The sequence below is a fragment of the Manis pentadactyla genome, chromosome 9 (assembly GCF_030020395.1).
Source record: "Manis pentadactyla isolate mManPen7 chromosome 9, mManPen7.hap1, whole genome shotgun sequence".
NCBI classification, from domain to species: Eukaryota; Metazoa; Chordata; class Mammalia; order Pholidota; family Manidae; genus Manis; species Manis pentadactyla.
Genome location: NC_080027.1, coordinates 3,797,769 through 3,819,709, shown reverse-complemented (window position 1 = coordinate 3,819,709; position 21,941 = coordinate 3,797,769).

Below are 21,941 nucleotides of genomic sequence, written 5' to 3'. Positions count from 1 at the left end.
TACAGTCGCTGTCCATCATGGAGTAGTAAGATGCTATATAACCTCTACTAGTCTTCTCTGTGTTGTACAGCACTCCCCAAGTCCCGCGCGACCCCACGCAATATACATGGCAATCCTAATGCCCCCATTCTTTCTCCACGCACATATCCATCCATTCAGAACCACCCTGCTCAGTCCTTTTCCCTTTGGCAACTTTTAGTCAACTCTCGGGATCTGTGAGTATCCTGCTGCTTTTTCCTTCAGTTTTTCATTGTTGTTATACTCCACACATGAGTGATATCATTTGATACTGTCTTTCTCCGCCTGACCTATTTTTCTGAGCATACTACTGTCTAGCTCCATCCACGTCATTGCAAATGGTAGGATTTGTTTTCTTCTTGTGGCTGCTTACTGCAGTTTGTAAACTGGATTTCATATTTCCTTTTTGTTTGTAGTTTAGCTATGTGATTTCAGCATTCATCTCCTGGTTATGAGCAACAGCTTTGTGTCAATCGATATGCATCTGTATCTATCTATTGCTCTGTCTGTCTGTATATCTATCTATCTTTCTATATATCCTTCTTTCTATCTCTCTATCCTCTCTATTTATCTATCCATCTATCTAGCTTCCTGTTTTCTATCTATCATGTGTATCATCTATCTATCATCTGTCATCTATCTATCTGTCTATCTATGAAACAATCTTCTGTCTGTCTGTCCATCTATCCTTATGTACAGAACAGTTAACTACATCACCTATGTCACTTCCCTACATTACACTTCCAAAAACATTGCAAGGACACTAGGCCGTAGGGAGAGCACTGGGCTCACTGAGACAATTGCAGATCGAATCAGCCGCGTGTGCTTACGAAACCAGTAATTGGTGGTGCAGGGACTTGAACCCATATCTCTGTCCTCTGTCCTCTTAAATCTCCTTCTCGCTTGCTAACTGTATTTAGCCACATTCATTGACTAAGTCCTCACTGAAGCCCCCAAGTATACTTCCTCTGGGCTTGTTGTAGACAGAGAAGTATACTTGGTGCTTTACTCACCACCATGTTTGAGGGACATTGGCGTGTTCACCACTGATAGGAGGAGGGACAAATAAAAAGGAACACCTATTTCTAGACAGGAGCATTTGGGAACAAAGTGTGTGTTGTGGAGAGACGTGTTAGGTTGAGTGTCCAAACTTCCCTCTTTATGTCTTTATTACTTCTTTACAATCGTGGATATCATAAAACCCAGTGATTTCAAAAGCCCAGACGCATATTATTACAGCAATTCATTTGTTGATGTGAGAAAAATGAGGACATTGCAGTACCACTAAATCTATACCTGGGCACTGCTGATACCAAACAAGAAATTCACGGTGGCTAGGTAGGACTATTTTCTAGTGACTGTCTCTGGGGACTCAAACAGAATCCATTTGTTTCTTTGTTTCAAAGATTCACTTGTATAGGGTACCTGTCCCCGCCCCTTCAGCTTGTAGTTTGTCTGTGTCCTTGGATCACAAGTGAGTCTCCAGTAAGGGAGCACTTAGGTGCTCTTGAGATTTCATCCGTTCTTCTAACCCTGTGTCTTTTGATTGGAGCAGTGAAAGCTTGTACTTTTATTCTGATATTTGATAGCTAGGCTCTTACTGCACTTTGAATTTTTTTTTCTCATTAATATACAATCACATGCAGAACAACATGTTCACTAGTTTAACCCCTTCACCAAGTCCTCGCCAAATCCCAGTTTCAGTCGCTGTCCGTCAGCGGGTCGTAAGATGCTCTAGAATCACTACTTGTCTTCTCTGTGTTGTATAGCCCTCCCAATGACACTTCACCCTACACATTATTCATGCTAATCCTAATGCCCCCATTCTTTTTCCCCGCCCTTATCAATCCCTTCCCACAAACACTACGCAGTCCCTTTCTCTTTGGTAAATCTTAGTCCACTCTCGAGTACTGTGTATATGCTGCTGTTTCTTCCTTCAGTTTTTCTTTGTTATCGTACTCCACACATGAGTTAAATCATTTGGTACATGTATTTCTCCGACTGGCCTATATGACTGAGCATAATACCCTCTAGCTCCATCCAAGTTATTGCCAATGATAGGATTTGTTTTATTCTTATTTCTGCTTACTGCACTTTTTAAACTGGATTTTATTCTTCTTTTTCGTTTGTAGTTTCGCTATGTGCTTCAACCTTTGCACTCATGGTAATGAGCAATAGATTTGTGTTAATCGATATGAACCTATATCTATCTATCTGTCTGTCTATCAATCAATCCATCAATCAATCAATCTATCTATCATCTTTCTGTCTGCCCATCTGTCCTTGTGTACAGAACAGTTAACCACATATCCTATGTCACTTTCCTACATTATGCTTCCAAAAATCCTGCAAGGTTACTAGGCTGTAGGGAGAGCACTGGGTTCACTGAGACACTTGCAGGTCGTGTCGGCCGAGTGTACCTACAATACCAGGAAATGGTTGTGCAGGGACTTGAACCCGTGTCTCTATCCTCTGTCCTCTTTCATCTCCTTCTCACTTCCTGTCTGTATTTAGCCACATTCATTCTCTAAGTGCTCCCTGAAGACCACAAGTATCCTTCCTCTGGGCCTGTGGTCGACAGAAACGTAAACTTGTTGCTTTGCTCACCACCATGTTTGAAGGACATCTATGTGAACACCACTGATAGGATGGAAGGTCAAATAAGAAGGAACACCAATTTCTAGACAGGAGCAGTTGGGAGCTAAGAGTGTATTGAGGAGTGACATGTTTATTTGAGTGTCCAAACTTCCCTCTTTAGGTGGTTATTACTTCACATTCGTGAAGATCCTAAAACCCACAGATTTCAAAGGCCCAGAATCTTATTATTACAGCAACTCAGTTGTTGAAGGGAGAGAAAATGAGAAGGACGTTGCTCCACCACTAAATCTATGGCTGGGACTTGCTGAAAACAAACAAAAAGAATTCACGGTGGCCAGATAGTGCTATTTTCTACTGACTGTCTCTGGGGGCTCAAACAGAATCCATTTGTTTGATTGTTTGTTTTTCAGTTTCACTCGTGTAGGGTACTTGTCCCCACACCCTCAGCTTGTAGTTTTTCTATGTCCTTGGATCTCAAGTACGTCTCCTGTTAGGAAGCACGTAGGTTTCTTGAGTTTTCATCCATTCTTTTAACCCTGTGCCTTTTGTTTGCAGCACTCAGAGCCTGACCTTTTATTCTGATGATTCAGAGCTGTGCCCTTATTGCACTTAAAAAATTTTTTTTGTTATCATTAATCTACAATCACGTGAAGAACATTATGTTTACTATGCTCCCCCTTAACCAAGTCCACCAGCAAAAACCTCTTAAAGTCGATGTCCATCAGCATAGTTGGATGCTTTAAACCCCTTCAGCATGTACCCCTTCAAAGACACTGATACAGTCGCTGTCCATCATGGAGTAGTAAGATGCTATATAACCTCTACTAGTCTTCTCTGTGTTGTACAGCACTCCCCAAGTCCCGCGCGACCCCACGCAATATACATGGCAATCCTAATGCCCCCATTCTTTCTCCACGCACATATCCATCCATTCAGAACCACCCTGCTCAGTCCTTTTCCCTTTGGCAACTTTTAGTCAACTCTCGGGATCTGTGAGTATCCTGCTGCTTTTTCCTTCAGTTTTTCATTGTTGTTATACTCCACACATGAGTGATATCATTTGATACTGTCTTTCTCCGCCTGACCTATTTTTCTGAGCATACTACTGTCTAGCTCCATCCACGTCATTGCAAATGGTAGGATTTGTTTTCTTCTTGTGGCTGCTTACTGCAGTTTGTAAACTGGATTTCATATTTCCTTTTTGTTTGTAGTTTAGCTATGTGATTTCAGCATTCATCTCCTGGTTATGAGCAACAGCTTTGTGTCAATCGATATGCATCTGTATCTATCTATTGCTCTGTCTGTCTGTATATCTATCTATCTTTCTATATATCCTTCTTTCTATCTCTCTATCCTCTCTATTTATCTATCCATCTATCTAGCTTCCTGTTTTCTATCTATCATGTGTATCATCTATCTATCATCTGTCATCTATCTATCTGTCTATCTATGAAACAATCTTCTGTCTGTCTGTCCATCTATCCTTATGTACAGAACAGTTAACTACATCACCTATGTCACTTCCCTACATTACACTTCCAAAAACATTGCAAGGACACTAGGCCGTAGGGAGAGCACTGGGCTCACTGAGACAATTGCAGATCGAATCAGCCGCGTGTGCTTACGAAACCAGTAATTGGTGGTGCAGGGACTTGAACCCATATCTCTGTCCTCTGTCCTCTTAAATCTCCTTCTCGCTTGCTAACTGTATTTAGCCACATTCATTGACTAAGTCCTCACTGAAGCCCCCAAGTATACTTCCTCTGGGCTTGTTGTAGACAGAGAAGTATACTTGGTGCTTTACTCACCACCATGTTTGAGGGACATTGGCGTGTTCACCACTGATAGGAGGAGGGACAAATAAAAAGGAACACCTATTTCTAGACAGGAGCATTTGGGAACAAAGTGTGTGTTGTGGAGAGACGTGTTAGGTTGAGTGTCCAAACTTCCCTCTTTATGTCTTTATTACTTCTTTACAATCGTGGATATCATAAAACCCAGTGATTTCAAAAGCCCAGACGCATATTATTACAGCAATTCATTTGTTGATGTGAGAAAAATGAGGACATTGCAGTACCACTAAATCTATACCTGGGCACTGCTGATACCAAACAAGAAATTCACGGTGGCTAGGTAGGACTATTTTCTAGTGACTGTCTCTGGGGACTCAAACAGAATCCATTTGTTTCTTTGTTTCAAAGATTCACTTGTATAGGGTACCTGTCCCCGCCCCTTCAGCTTGTAGTTTGTCTGTGTCCTTGGATCACAAGTGAGTCTCCAGTAAGGGAGCACTTAGGTGATCTTGAGATTTCATCCGTTCTTCTAACCCTGTGTCTTTTGATTGGAGCAGTGAAAGCTTGTACTTTTATTCTGATATTTGATAGCTAGGCTCTTACTGCACTTTGAATTTTTTTTTCTCATTAATATACAATCACATGCAGAACAACATGTTCACTAGTTTAACCCCTTCACCAAGTCCTCGCCAAATCCCAGTTTCAGTCGCTGTCCGTCAGCGGGTCGTAAGATGCTCTAGAATCACTACTTGTCTTCTCTGTGTTGTATAGCCCTCCCAATGACACTTCACCCTACACATTATTCATGCTAATCCTAATGCCCCCATTCTTTTTCCCCGCCCTTATCAATCCCTTCCCACAAACACTACGCAGTCCCTTTCTCTTTGGTAAATCTTAGTCCACTCTCGAGTACTGTGTATATGCTGCTGTTTCTTCCTTCAGTTTTTCTTTGTTATCGTACTCCACACATGAGTTAAATCATTTGGTACATGTATTTCTCCGACTGGCCTATATGACTGAGCATAATACCCTCTAGCTCCATCCAAGTTATTGCCAATGATAGGATTTGTTTTATTCTTATTTCTGCTTACTGCACTTTTTAAACTGGATTTTATTCTTCTTTTTCGTTTGTAGTTTCGCTATGTGCTTCAACCTTTGCACTCATGGTAATGAGCAATAGATTTGTGTTAATCGATATGAACCTATATCTATCTATCTGTCTGTCTATCAATCAATCCATCAATCAATCAATCTATCTATCATCTTTCTGTCTGCCCATCTGTCCTTGTGTACAGAACAGTTAACCACATATCCTATGTCACTTTCCTACATTATGCTTCCAAAAATCCTGCAAGGTTACTAGGCTGTAGGGAGAGCACTGGGTTCACTGAGACACTTGCAGGTCGTGTCGGCCGAGTGTACCTACAATACCAGGAAATGGTTGTGCAGGGACTTGAACCCGTGTCTCTATCCTCTGTCCTCTTTCATCTCCTTCTCACTTCCTGTCTGTATTTAGCCACATTCATTCTCTAAGTGCTCCCTGAAGACCACAAGTATCCTTCCTCTGGGCCTGTGGTCGACAGAAACGTAAACTTGTTGCTTTGCTCACCACCATGTTTGAAGGACATCTATGTGAACACCACTGATAGGATGGAAGGTCAAATAAGAAGGAACACCAATTTCTAGACAGGAGCAGTTGGGAGCTAAGAGTGTATTGAGGAGTGACATGTTTATTTGAGTGTCCAAACTTCCCTCTTTAGGTGGTTATTACTTCACATTCGTGAAGATCATAAAACCCACAGATTTCAAAGGCCCAGAATCTTATTATTACAGCAACTCAGTTGTTGAAGGGAGAGAAAATGAGAAGGACGTTGCTCCACCACTAAATCTATGGCTGGGACTTGCTGAAAACAAACAAAAAGAATTCACGGTGGCCAGATAGTGCTATTTTCTACTGACTGTCTCTGGGGGCTCAAACAGAATCCATTTGTTTGATTGTTTGTTTTTCAGTTTCACTCGTGTAGGGTACTTGTCCCCACACCCTCAGCTTGTAGTTTTTCTATGTCCTTGGATCTCAAGTACGTCTCCTGTTAGGAAGCACGTAGGTTTCTTGAGTTTTCATCCATTCTTTTAACCCTGTGCCTTTTGTTTGCAGCACTCAGAGCCTGACCTTTTATTCTGATGATTCAGAGCTGCGCCCTTATTGCACTTAAAAAATTTTTTTTGTTATCATTAATCTACAATCACGTGAAGAACATTATGTTTACTATGCTCCCCCTTAACCAAGTCCACCAGCAAAAACCTCTTAAAGTCGATGTCCATCAGCATAGTTGGATGCTTTAAACCCCTTCAGCATGTACCCCTTCAAAGACACTGATACAGTCGCTGCCCATCATGGAGTAGTAAGATGCTATATAACCTCTACTAGTCTTCTCTGTGTTGTACAGCACTCCCCAAGTCCCGCGCGACCCCACGCAATATACATGGCAATCCTAATGCCCCCATTCTTTCTCCACGCACATATCCATCCATTCAGAACCACCCTGCTCAGTCCTTTTCCCTTTGGCAACTTTTAGTCAACTCTCGGGATCTGTGAGTATCCTGCTGCTTTTTCCTTCAGTTTTTCATTGTTGTTATACTCCACACATGAGTGATATCATTTGATACTGTCTTTCTCCGCCTGACCTATTTTTCTGAGCATACTACTGTCTAGCTCCATCCACGTCATTGCAAATGGTAGGATTTGTTTTCTTCTTGTGGCTGCTTACTGCAGTTTGTAAACTGGATTTCATATTTCCTTTTTGTTTGTAGTTTAGCTATGTGATTTCAGCATTCATCTCCTGGTTATGAGCAACAGCTTTGTGTCAATCGATATGCATCTGTATCTATCTATTGCTCTGTCTGTCTGTATATCTATCTATCTTTCTATATATCCTTCTTTCTATCTCTCTATCCTCTCTATTTATCTATCCGTCTATCTAGCTTCCTGTTTTCTATCTATCATGTGTATCATCTATCTATCATCTGTCATCTATCTATCTGTCTATCTATGAAACAATCTTCTTTCTGTCTGTCCATCTATCCTTATGTACAGAACAGTTAACTACATCACCTATGTCACTTCCCTACATTACACTTCCAAAAATATTGCAAGGACACTAGGCCGTAGGGAGAGCACTGGGCTCACTGAGACAATTGCAGATCGAATCAGCCGCGTGTGCTTACGAAACCAGTAATTGGTGGTGCAGGGACTTGAACCCGTATCTCTGTCCTCTGTCCTCTTAAATCTCCTTCTCGCTTGCTAACTGTATTTAGCCACATTCATTGACTAAGTCCGCACTGAAGCCCCCAAGTATACTTCCTCTGGGCTTGTTGTAGACAGAAAAGTATACTTGGTGCTTTACTCACCACCATGTTTGAGGGACATTGGCGTGTTCACCACTGATAGGAGGAGGGACAAATTAAAAGGAACACCTATTTCTAGACGGGAGCATTTGGGAGCCAAGTGTGTGTTGTGGAGAGACGTGTTTGGTTGAGTGTCCAAACTTCCCTCTTTATGTCTTTATTACTTCTTTACAATCGTGGATATCATAAAACCCAGTGATTTCAAAAGCCCAAACGCATATTATTACAGCAATTCATTTGTTGATGTGAGAAAAATGAGGACATTGCAGTACCACTAAATCTATACCTGGGCACTGCTGATACCAAGCAAGAAATTCACGGTGGCTAGGTAGGACTATTTCCTAGTGACAGTCTCTGGGGACTCAAACAGAATCCATTTGTTTCTTTGTTTCAAAGATTCACTTGTATAGGGTACCTGTCCCCGCCCCTTCAGCTTGTAGTTTGTCTGTGTCCTTGGAACACAAGTGAGTCTCCAGTAAGGGAGCACTTAGGTGATCTTGAGTTTTCATCTGTTCTTCTAACCCTGTGTCTTTTGATTGTAGCAGTGAAAGCTTGTACTTTTATTCTGATATTTGATAGCTAGGCTCTTACTGCACTTTGAATTTTTTTTTTGTTCTCATTAATATACAATCACATGCAGAACAATATGTTTACTAGTCTAACCCCTTCACCAAGTCCTCGCCAAATCCCAGTTTCAGTCGCTGTCCGTCAGCGGGTCGTAAGATGCTCTAGAATCACTACTTGTCTTCTCTGTGTTGTATAGCCCTCCCAATGACCCTTCACCCTACACATTATTCATGCTAATCCTAATGCGCCCATTCTTTTTCCCCGCCCTTATCAATCCCTTCCCACAAACACTACCCAGTCCCTTTCTCTTTGGTAACTGTTAGTCCACTCTCGGGTACTGTGTATATGCTGCTGTTTCTTCCTTCAGTTTTTCTTTGTTATCGTACTCCACACATGAGTTAAATCATTTGGTACATGTATTTCTCCGACAGGCCTATTTGACTGAGCATAATACCCTCTAGTTCCATCCAAGTTATTGCAAATGATAGGATTTGTTTTCTTCTTATGGCTGCTTACTGCACTTTCTAAACTGGATTTTATTCTTCTTTTTCGTTTGTAGTTTCGCTATGTGCTTCAACCATTGCTCTCATGGTTATGAGCAATAGCTTTGTGTTAATCGATATGAACCTATATCTATCTATCTGTCTGTCTATCCATCAGTCAATCAATCAATCAATAAATCTATCATCTTTCTGTCTGCCCATCTGTCCTTGTGTACAGAACAGTTAACCACATATCCTATGTCACTTTCGTACATTATGCTTCCAAAAATCCTGCAAGGTAACTAGGCTGTAGGGAGAGCACTGGGTTCACCGAGACACTTGCAGGTCGTGTCGGCCGAGTGTACCTACAAAACCAGGAAATGGTTGTGCAGGGACTTGAACCCGTGTCTCTATCCTCTGTCCTCTTTCATCTCCTTCTCACTTCCTGTCTGTATTTAGCCACATTCATTCACTAAGTGCTCCCTGAAGACCACAAGTATCCTTCCTCTGGGCCTGTGGTCGACAGAAACGTAAACTTGTTGCTTTGCTCAGCACCATGTTTGAAGGACATCTATGTGAACACCACTGATAGGATGGAGGGTCAAATAAAAAGGAACACCAATTTCTAGACAGGAGCAGTTGGGAGCTAAGAGTGTATTGTGGAGTGACATGTTTATTTGAGTGTCCAAACTTCCCTCTTTAGGTGGTTATTACTTCACATTCGTGAAGATCATAAAACCCACAGATTTCAAAGGCCCAGATCCTTATTATTACAGCAACTCAGTTGTTGAGGGGAGTGAAAATGAGAAGGACGTTGCTCCACCACTAAATCTATGGCTGGGCCATGCTGAAAACAAACAAAAAGAATTCACGGTGGCCAGATAGTGCTATTTTCTATTGACTGTGTCTGGGGGCTCAAACAGAATCCATTTGTTTGATTGTTTGTTTTTCAGTTTCACTCGTGTAGGGTACTTGTCCCCACACCTTCAGCTTACAGTTTGTCTGTTTTTCCTGGATCTCAAGTGAGTCTCCTGTTAGGAAGCACGTAGGTTTCTTGAGTTTTCATCCGTTCTTTTAACCCTGTGTCTTTTGTTTGCAGCACTCAGAGCCTGACCTTTTATTCTGATGATTCAGAGCTGTGCCCTTATTGCACTTAAAAAATTTTTTTTGTTATCATTAATCTACAATCACGTGAAGAACATTATGTTTACTATGCTCCCCCTTAACCAAGTCCACCAGCAAAAACCTCTTAAAGTCGCTGTCCATCAGCATAGTTGGATGCTTTAAACCCCTTCAGCATGTACCCCTTCAAAGACACCGATACAGTCGCTGTCAATCATGGAGTAGTAAGATGCTATATAACCTCTACTAGTCTTCTCTGTGTTGTACAGCACTCCCCAAGTCCCGCGCGACCCCACGCAATATACATGGTAATCCTAATGTCCCCATTCTTTCTCCCCGCACATATCCCTCCATTCAGAACCACCCTGCCCAGTCCTTTTCCCTTTGGCAACTTTTAGTCAACTCTCGGGTTCTGTGAGTATCCTGCTGTTTTTTTCCTTCAGTTTTTCTTTGTTGTTATACTCCACACATTAGTGATATCATTTGATACTGTCTTTCTCCGCCTGACCTATTTTTCTGAACATACTACTGTCTAGCTCCATCCGCGTCATTGCAAATGGTAGGATTTGTTTTCTATTTATGGCTGCTCACTGCACTTTGTAAACTGGATTTCATTCTTCCTTTTTGTTTGTAGTTTAGCTATGTGATTTCACCATTCATCTCCTGGTTATGAGCAACAGCTTTGTGTCAATCGATATGCATCTGTATCTATCTATTGCTCTGTCTGTCTGTATATCTATCTATCTTTCTATATATCCTTCTTTCTATCTCTCTATCCTCTCTATTTATCTATCCATCTATCTAGCTTCCTGTTTTCTATCTATCATGTGTATCATCTATCTATCATCTGTCATCTATCTATCTGTCTATCTATGAAACAATCTTCTTTCTGTCTGTCCATCTATCCTTATGTACAGAACAGTTAACTACATCACCTATGTCACTTCCCTACATTACGCTTCCAAAAACATTGCAAGGTCACTAGGCCGTAGGGAGAGCACTGGGCTCACTGAGACAATTGCAGATCGAATCAGCCGCGTGTGCTTACGAAACCAGTAATTGGTGGTGCAGGGACTTGAACCCGTATCTCTGTCCTCTGTCCTCTTAAACCTCCTTCTCGCTTGCTAACTGTATTTAGCCACATTCATTGACTAAGTCCTCACTGAAGCCCCCAAGTATACTTCCTCTGGGCTTGTTGTAGACAGAGAAGTATACTTGGTGCTTTACTCACCACCATGTTTGAGGGACATTGGCGTGTTCACCACTGATAGGAGGAGGGACAAATTAAAAGGAACACCTATTTCTAGACAGGTGCATTTGGGAACAAAGTGTGTGTTGTGGAGAGACGTGTTTGGTTGAGTGTCCAAACTTCCCTCTTTATGTCTTTATTACTTCTTTACAATCGTGGATATCATAAAACCCAGTGATTTCAAAAGCCCAGACGCAGAATATTACAGCAATTCGTTTGTTGATGTGAGAAAAATGAGGACATTGCAGTACCACTAAATCTATACCTGGGCACTGCTGATACCAAACAAGAAATTCACGGTGGCTAGGTAGGACTATTTTCTAGTGACTGTCTCTGGGGACTCAAACAGAATCCATTTGTTTCTTTGTTTCAAAGATTCACTTGTATAGGGTACCTGTCCCCGCCCCTTCAGCTTGTAGTTTGTCTGTGTCCTTGGATCACAAGTGAGTCTCCAGTAAGGGAGCACTTAGGTGATCTTGAGTTTTCATCCGTTCTTCTAACCCTGTGTCTTTTGATTGGAGCAGTGAAAGCTTGTACTTTTATTCTGATATTTGATAGCTAATCTCTTACTGCACTTTGAAATTTTTTTTGTTCTCATTAATATACAATCACATGCAGAACAATATGTTTACTAGTCTAACCCCTTCACCAAGACCTCGCCAAATCCCAGTTTCAGTCGCTGTCCGTCCACGGGTCGTAAGACGCTCTAGAATCACCACTTGTCTTCTCTGTGTTGTATTGCCCTCCCAATGTCACTTCACCCTACACATTATTCAGGCCAATCATAATTCGCCCATTCTTTTTCCCCGCCCTTATCAATCCCTTCCCACAAACACTACCCAGTCCCTTTCTCTTTGGTAACTCTTAGTCCACTCTCGGGTACTGTGTATATGCTGCTGTTTCTTACTTCAGTTTTTCTTTGTTATCGTACTCCACACATGAGTTAAATCATTTGGTACATGTATTTCTCCGACTGGCGTATTTGACTGAGCATAATACCCTCTAGTTCCATCCAAGTTATTGCCAATGATAGGATTTGTTTTCTTCTTATGGCTGCTTACTGCACTTTTTAAACTGGATTTTATTCTTCATTTTCGTTTGCAGTTTCGCTATGTGCTTCAACCATTGCTCTCATGGTTATGAGCAATAGCTTTGTGTTAATCGATATGAACCTATATCTATCTATCTGTTTGTCTATCAGTCAATCAATCAATCAATCTATCATCTTTCTGTCTGCCCATCTGTCTTTGTGTAAAGAACAGTTAACCACATATCCTATGTCACTTTCGTACATTATGCTTCCAAAAATCCTGCAAGGTAACTAGGCTGTAGGGAGAGCACTGGGTTCACCGAGACACTTGCAGGTCGTGTCGGCCGAGTGTACCTACAAAACCAGGAAATGGTTGTGCAGGGACTTGAACCCGTGTCTCTATCCTCTGTCCTCTTTCATCTCCTTCTCACTTCCTGTCTGTATTTAGCCACATTCATTCACTAAGTGCTCCCTGAAGACCACAAGTATAATTCCTCTAGCCTGTGGTCGACAGAAACGTAAATTTCTTGCTTTGCTCACCACCATGTTTGAAGGATATCTATGTGAACACCACTGATAGGATGGAGGGTCAAATTAAAAGGAACACCAATTTCTAGACAGGAGCAGTTGGGAGCTAAGAGTGTATTGTGGAGTGACATGTTTATTTGAGTGTCCAAACTTCCCTCTTTAGGTGGTTATTACTTCACATTCGTGAAGATCATAAAACCCACAGATTTGAAAGGCCCAGATCCTTATTATTACAGCAACTCAGTTGTTGAGTTCAGAGAAAATGAGAAGGACGTTGCTCCACCACTAAATCTATGGCTGGGCCATGCTGAAAACAAACAAAAAGAATTCACGGTGGCCAGATAGTGCTATTTTCTACTGACTGTGTCTGGGGGCTCAAACAGAATCCATTTGTTTGATTGTTTGTTTTTCAGTTTCACTCGTGTAGGGTACTTGTCCCCACACCTTCAGCTTGCAGTTTGTCTGTGTCCTTGGATCTCAAGTGAGTCTCCTTTTAGGAAGCACGTAAGTTTCTTGAGTTTTCATCCGTTCTTTTAACCCTGTGTCTTTTGTTTGCAGCACTCAGAGCCTGAACTTTATTCTGATAATTCAGAGCTGTGCCCTTATTGCACTTAAAAAATTTTTTTTGTTATCATTAATCTACAATCACGTGAAGAACATTATGTTTACTATGCTCCCCCTTAACTAAGTCCACCAGTAAAAACCTCTTAAAGTTTCTGTCCATCAGCATAGTTGGATGCTTTAAACCCCTTCAGCATGTACCCCTTCAAAGACACCAATACAGTCGCTGTCAATCATGGAGTAGTAAGATGCTATATAACCTCTTCTAGTCTTCTCTGTGTTGTACAGCACTCCCCATGTCCCGCGCGACCCCACACAATATACATGGTAATCCTAATGCCCCCATTCTTTCTCCCCGCACTTATCCCTCCATTCAGAACCACCCTGCCCAGTCCTTTTCCCTTAAGCATCTTTTAGTCAACTCTCGGGTTCTGTGGTATCCTGCTGTTTTTTTCCTTCACTTTTTCTTTGTTGTTATACTCCACACATGAGTGATATAATTTGATATTGTCTTTCTCCGCCTGACCTATTTTTCTGAACATACTACTGTCTAGCTCCATCCACGTCATTGCAAATGGTAGGATTTGTTTTCTTCTTATGGCTGCTTACTGCACTTTGTAAACTGGATTTCATTCTTCCTTTTTGTTTGTAGTTTAGCTATGTGATTTCACCATTCATCTCCTGGTTATGAGCAACAGCTTTGTGTCAATCGATATGCATCTGTATCTATCTATTGCTCGGTCTGTCTGTATATCTATCTATCTTTCTATATATCCTTCTTTCTATCTCTCTATCCTCTCTATTTATCTATCCATCTATCTAGCTTCCTGTTTTCTATCTATCATGTGTATCATCTATCTATCATCTGTCATCTATCTATCTGTCTATCTATGAAACAATCTTTTTTCTGTCTGTCCATCTATCCTTATGTACAGAACAGTTAACTACATCACCAATGTCACTTCCCTACATTATGCTTCCAAAAACATTGCAAGGTCACTAGGCCATAGGGAGAGCACTGGGCTCACTGAGACGATTTCAGATCGAATCAGCCACGTGTGCTTACAAAACCAGTAACTGGTGGTGCAGGGACTTGAACCCGTATCTCTGTCCTCTGTCCTCTTAAATCTCCTTCTCGCTTGCTAACTGTATTTAGCCACATTTATTGACTAAGTCCTCACTGAAGCCCCCAAGTATACTTCCTCTGGGCTTGTTGTAGACAGAAAAGTATACTTGGTGCTTTACTCACCACCATGTTTGAGGGACATTGGCGTGTTCACCACTGATAGGAGGAGGGACAAAATAAAAGGAACACCTATTTCTAGACAGGAGCATTTGGGAGCCAAGTGTGTTGTGGAGAGACGTGTTTGGTTGAGTGTCCAAACTTCCCTCTTTATGTCTTTATTACTTCTTTACAATCGTGGATATCATAAAACACAGAGATTTCAAAACCCAGACGGATATTATTTCAGCAATTCATTTGTTGATGTGAGAAAAATGAGGACATTGCAGTACCACTAAATCTATACCTGGGAACTGCTGATACCAAACAAGAAATTCACGGTGGCTAGGTAGGACTATTTTCTAGTGACTGTCTCAGGGGACTCAAACAGAATCCATTTGTTTCTTTGTTTCAAAGATTCACTTGTATAGGGTACCTGTCCCCGCCCCTTCAGCTTGTAGTTTGTCGGTGTCCTTGGATCACAAGTGAGTCTCCAGTAAGGGAGCACTTAGGTGATCTTGAGTTTTCATCCGTTCTTCTAACCCTGTGTCTTTTGATTGGAGCAGTGAAAGCTTGTACTTTTATTCTGATATTTGATAGCTAGGCTCTTACTGCACTTTGAAATTCTTTTTGTTCTCATTAATATACAATCACATGCAGAACAATATGTTTACTAGTCTAACCCCTTCACCAAGTCCTCGCCAAATCCCAGTTTCAGTCGCTGTCCATCAGCGGGTCGTAAGATGCTCTAGAATCACTACTTGTCTTCTCTGTGTTGTATAGCCCTCCCAATGACCCTTCACCCTACACATTATTCATGCTAATCCTAATGCGCCCATTCTTTTTCCCCGCCCTTATCAATCCCTTCCCACAAACACTACCCAGTCCCTTTCTCTTTGGTAACTGTTAGTCCACTCTCGGGTACTGTGTATATGCTGCTGTTTCTTCCTTCAGTTTTTCTTTGTTATCGTACTCCACACATGAGTTAAATCATTTGGTACATGTATTTCTCCGACTGGCCTATTTGACTGACCATAATACCCTCTAGTTCCATCCTAGTTATTACTAATGATAGGATTTGTTTTCTTCTTATGGCTGCTTACTGCACTTTCTAAACTGGATTTTATTCTTCTTTTTCGTTTGTAGTTTCGCTATGTGCTTCAACCATTGCTCTCATGGTTATGAGCAATAGCTTTGTGTTAATCGATATGAACCTATATCTCTCTATCTGTCTGTCTATCAATCAGTCAATCAGTCAATCAATCAATCTATCATCTTTCTGTCTGCCCATCTGTCCTTGTGTAAAGAACAGTTAACCGCATATCCTATGTCACTTTCGTACATTATGCTTCCAAAAATCCTGCAAGGTAACTAGGCTGTAGGGAGAGCACTGGGTTCACCGAGACACTTGCAGGTCGTGTCGGCCGAGTGTACCTACAAAACCAGGAAATGGTTGTGCAGGGACTTGAACCCGTGTCTCTATCCTCTGTCCTCTTTCATCTCCTTCTCACTTCCTGTCTGTATATAGCCACATTCATTCACTAAGTGCTCCCTGAAGACCACAAGTATCCTTCCTCTGGGCCTGTGGTCTACAGAAACGTAAACTTGTTGCTTTTCTCACCACCATGTTTGAAGGACTTCTATGTGAACACCCCTGATAGGATGGAGGGTCAAATAAAAAGGAACACCAATTTCTAGACAGGAGCAGTTGGAAGCAAAGAGTGTATTGTGGAGTGACATGTTTATTTGAGTGTCCAAACTTCCCTCTTTAGGTGGTTATTACTTCACATTCGTGAAGATCATAAAACCCACAGATTTCAAAGGCCCAGATTCTTATTTTTACAGCAACTCAGTTGTTGAGGGGAGAGAAAATGAGAAGGACGTTGCTCCAGCACTAAATCTATGGCTGGGCCTTGCTGAAAACAAACAAAAAGAATTCACGGTGGCCAGATAGTGCTATTTACTACTGACTGTTCTCTGGGGGCTCAAAGAGAATCCATTTGTTTGATTGTTTGTTTTTCAGTTTCACTCGTGTAGGGTACTTGTCCCTACTCCTTCAGCTTGTAGTTTGTCTGTGTCCTTGGATCTCAAGTAAGTCTCCTGTAAGGAAACACGTAGGTTTCTAGAGTTTTCATCCATTCTTTTAACCCTGTGTCTTTTATTTGCAGCACTCAGAGCCTGAACTTTATTCTGATAATTCAGAGCTGTGCCCTTATTGCACTTAAAAAATTTTTTTTGTTATCATTAATCTACAATCACGTGAAGAACATTATGTTTACTATGCTCCCCCTTAACTAAGTCCACCAGCAAAAACCTCTTAAAGTCGCTGTCCATCAGCATAGTTGGATGCTTTAAACCCCTTCAGCATGTACCCCTTCAAAGACACCAATACAGTCGCTGTCAATCATGGAGTAGTAAGATGCTATATAACCTCTTCTAGTCTTCTCTGTGTTGTACAGCACTCCCCATGTCCCGCGCGACCCCACACAATATACATGGTAATCCTAATGCCCCCATTCTTTCTCCCCGCACTTATCCCTCCATTCAGAACCACCCTGCCCAGTCCTTTTCCCTTAAGCATCTTTTAGTCAACTCTCGGGTTCTGTGGTATCCTGCTGTTTTTTTCCTTCACTTTTTCTTTGTTGTTATACTCCACACATGAGTGATATAATTTGATATTGTCTTTCTCCGCCTGACCTATTTTTCTGAACATACTACTGTCTAGCTCCATCCACGTCATTGCAAATGGTAGGAATTGTTTTCTTCTTATGGCTGCTTACTGCACTTTGTAAACTGGATTTCATTCTTCCTTTTTGTTTGTAGTTTAGCTATGTGATTTCACCATTCATCTCCTGGTTATGAGCAACAGCTTTGTGTCAATCGATATGCATCTGTATCTATCTATTGCTCGGTCTGTCTGTATATCTATCTATCTTTCTATATATCCTTCTTTCTATCTCTCTATCCTCTCTATTTATCTATCCATCTATCTAGCTTCCTGTTTTCTATCTATCATGTGTATCATCTATCTATCATCTGTCATCTATCTATCTGTCTATCTATGAAACAATCTTCTTTCTGTCTGTCCATCTATCCTTATGTACAGAACAGTTAACTACATCACCTATGTCACTTCCCTACATTACGCTTCCAAAAACATTGCAAATTCACTAGGCCGTAGGGAGAGCACTGGGCTCACTGAGACAATTGCAGATCGAATCAGCCGCGTGTGCTTACGAAACCAGTAATTGGTGGTGCAGGGACTTGAACCCGTATCTCTGTCCTCTGTCCTCTTAAACCTCCTTCTCGCTTGCTAACTGTATTTAGCCACATTCATTGACTAAGTCCTCACTGAAGCCCCCAAGTATACTTCCTCTGGGCTTGTTGTAGACAGAGAAGTATACTTGGTGCTTTACTCACCACCATGTTTGAGGGACATTGGCGTGTTCAATACTGATAGGAGGAGGGACAAATTAAAAGGAACACCTATTTCTAGACAGGTGCATTTGGGAACAAAGTGTGTGTTGTGGAGAGACGTGTTTGGTTGAGTGTCCAAACTTCCCTCTTTATGTCTTTATTACTTCTTTACAATCGTGGATATCATAAAACCCAGTGATTTCAAAAGCCCAGACGCAGAATATTACAGCAATTCGTTTGTTGATGTGAGAAAAATGAGGACATTGCAGTACCACTAAATCTATACCTGGGCACTGCTGATACCAAACAAGAAATTCACGGTGGCTAGGTAGGACTATTTTCTAGTGACTGTCTCTGGGGACTCAAACAGAATCCATTTGTTTCTTTGTTTCAAAGATTCACTTGTATAGGGTACCTGTCCCCGCCCCTTCAGCTTGTAGTTTGTCTGTGTCCTTGGATCACAAGTGAGTCTCCAGTAAGGGAGCACTTAGGTGATCTTGAGTTTTCATCCGTTCTTCTAACCCTGTGTCTTTTGATTGGAGCAGTGAAAGCTTGTACTTTTATTCTGATATTTGATAGCTAATCTCTTACTGCACTTTGAAATTTTTTTTGTTCTCATTAATATACAATCACATGCAGAACAATATGTTTACTAGTCTAACCCCTTCACCAAGACCTCGCCAAATCCCAGTTTCAGTCGCTGTCCGTCCACGGGTCGTAAGACGCTCTAGAATCACCACTTGTCTTCTCTGTGTTGTATTGCCCTCCCAATGTCACTTCACCCTACACATTATTCAGGCCAATCATAATTCGCCCATTCTTTTTCCCCGCCCTTATCAATCCCTTCCCACAAACACTACCCAGTCCCTTTCTCTTTGGTAACTCTTAGTCCACTCTCGGGTACTGTGTATATGCTGCTGTTTCTTACTTCAGTTTTTCTTTGTTATCGTACTCCACACATGAGTTAAATCATTTGGTACATGTATTTCTCCGACTGGCGTATTTGACTGAGCATAATACCCTCTAGTTCCATCCAAGTTATTGCCAATGATAGGATTTGTTTTCTTCTTATGGCTGCTTACTGCACTTTTTAAACTGGATTTTATTCTTCATTTTCGTTTGCAGTTTCGCTATGTGCTTCAACCATTGCTCTCATGGTTATGAGCAATAGCTTTGTGTTAATCGATATGAACCTATATCTATCTATCTGTTTGTCTATCAGTCAATCAATCAATCAATCTATCATCTTTCTGTCTGCCCATCTGTCTTTGTGTAAAGAACAGTTAACCACATATCCTATGTCACTTTCGTACATTATGCTTCCAAAAATCCTGCAAGGTAACTAGGCTGTAGGGAGAGCACTGGGTTCACCGAGACACTTGCAGGTCGTGTCGGCCGAGTGTACCTACAAAACCAGGAAATGGTTGTGCAGGGACTTGAACCCGTGTCTCTATCCTCTGTCCTCTTTCATCTCCTTCTCACTTCCTGTCTGTATTTAGCCACATTCATTCACTAAGTGCTCCCTGAAGACCACAAGTATAATTCCTCTAGCCTGTGGTCGACAGAAACGTAAATTTCTTGCTTTGCTCACCACCATGTTTGAAGGACATCTATGTGAACACCACTGATAGGATGGAGGGTCAAATTAAAAGGAACACCAATTTCTAGACAGGAGCAGTTGGGAGCTAAGAGTGTATTGTGGAGTGACATGTTTATTTGAGTGTCCAAACTTCCCTCTTTAGGTGGTTATTACTTCACATTCGTGAAGATCATAAAACCCACAGATTTGAAAGGCCCAGATCCTTATTATTACAGCAACTCAGTTGTTGAGTTCAGAGAAAATGAGAAGGACGTTGCTCCACCACTAAATCTATGGCTGGGCCATGCTGAAAACAAACAAAAAGAATTCACGGTGGCCAGATAGTGCTATTTTCTACTGACTGTGTCTGGGGGCTCAAACAGAATCCATTTGTTTGATTGTTTGTTTTTCAGTTTCACTCGTGTAGGGTACTTGTCCCCACACCTTCAGCTTGCAGTTTGTCTGTGTCCTTGGATCTCAAGTGAGTCTCCTTTTAGGAAGCACGTAAGTTTCTTGAGTTTTCATCCGTTCTTTTAACCCTGTGTCTTTTGTTTGCAGCACTCAGAGCCTGAACTTTATTCTGATAATTCAGAGCTGTGCCCTTATTGCACTTAAAAAATTTTTTTTGTTATCATTAATCTACAATCACGTGAAGAACATTATGTTTACTATGCTCCCCCTTAACTAAGTCCACCAGTAAAAACCTCTTAAAGTTTCTGTCCATCAGCATAGTTGGATGCTTTAAACCCCTTCAGCATGTACCCCTTCAAAGACACCAATACAGTCGCTGTCAATCATGGAGTAGTAAGATGCTATATAACCTCTTCTAGTCTTCTCTGTGTTGTACAGCACTCCCCATGTCCCGCGCGACCCCACACAATATACATGGTAATCCTAATGCCCCCATTCTTTCTCCCCGCACTTATCCCTCCATTCAGAACCACCCTGCCCAGTCCTTTTCCCTTAAGCATCTTTTAGTCAACTCTCGGGTTCTGTGGTATCCTGCTGTTTTTTTCCTTCACTTTTTCTTTGTTGTTATACTCCACACATGAGTGATATAATTTGATATTGTCTTTCTCCGCCTGACCTATTTTTCTGAACATACTACTGTCTAGCTCCATCCACGTCATTGCAAATGGTAGGATTTGTTTTCTTCTTATGGCTGCTTACTGCACTTTGTAAACTGGATTTCATTCTTCCTTTTTGTTTGTAGTTTAGCTATGTGATTTCACCATTCATCTCCTGGTTATGAGCAACAGCTTTGTGTCAATCGATATGCATCTGTATCTATCTATTGCTCGGTCTGTCTGTATATCTATCTATCTTTCTATATATCCTTCTTTCTATCTCTCTATCCTCTCTATTTATCTATCCATCTATCTAGCTTCCTGTTTTCTATCTATCATGTGTATCATCTATCTATCATCTGTCATCTATCTATCTGTCTATCTATGAAACAATCTTCTTTCTGTCTGTCCATCTATCCTTATGTACAGAACAGTTAACTACATCACCTATGTCACTTCCCTACATTATGCTTCCAAAAACATTGCAAGGTCACTAGGCCATAGGGAGAGCACTGGGCTCACTGAGACGATTTCAGATCGAATCAGCCACGTGTGCTTACAAAACCAGTAACTGGTGGTGCAGGGACTTGAACCCGTATCTCTGTCCTCTGTCCTCTTAAATCTCCTTCTCGCTTGCTAACTGTATTTAGCCACATTTATTGACTAAGTCCTCACTGAAGCCCCCAAGTATACTTCCTCTGGACTTGTTGTAGACAGAAAAGTATACTTGGTGCTTTACTCACCACCATGTTTGAGGGACATTGGCGTGTTCACCACTGATAGGAGGAGGGACAAATTAAAAGGAACACCTATTTCTAGACAGGAGCATTTGGGAGCCAAGTGTGTGTTGTGGAGAGACGTGTTTGGTTGAGTGTCCAAACTTCCCTCTTTATGTCTTTATTACTTCTTTACAATCGTGGATATCATAAAACCCAGTGATTTCAAAACCCAGACGGATATTATTACAGCAATTCATTTGTTGATGTGAGAAAAATGAGGACATTGCAGTACCACTAAATCTATACCTGGGCACTGCTGATACCAAACAAGAAATTCACGGTGGCTAGGTAGGACTATTTTCTAGTGACTGTCTCAGGGGACTCAAACAGAATCCATTTCTTTCTTTGTTTCAAAGATTCACTTGTATAGGGTACCTGTCCCCGCCCCTTCAGCTTGTAGTTTGTCTGTGTCCTTGGATCACAAGTGAGTCTCCAGTAAGGGAGCACTTAGGTGATCTTGAGTTTTCATCCCTTCTTCTAACCCTGTGTCTTTTGATTGGAGCAGTGAAAACTTGTAGTTTTAT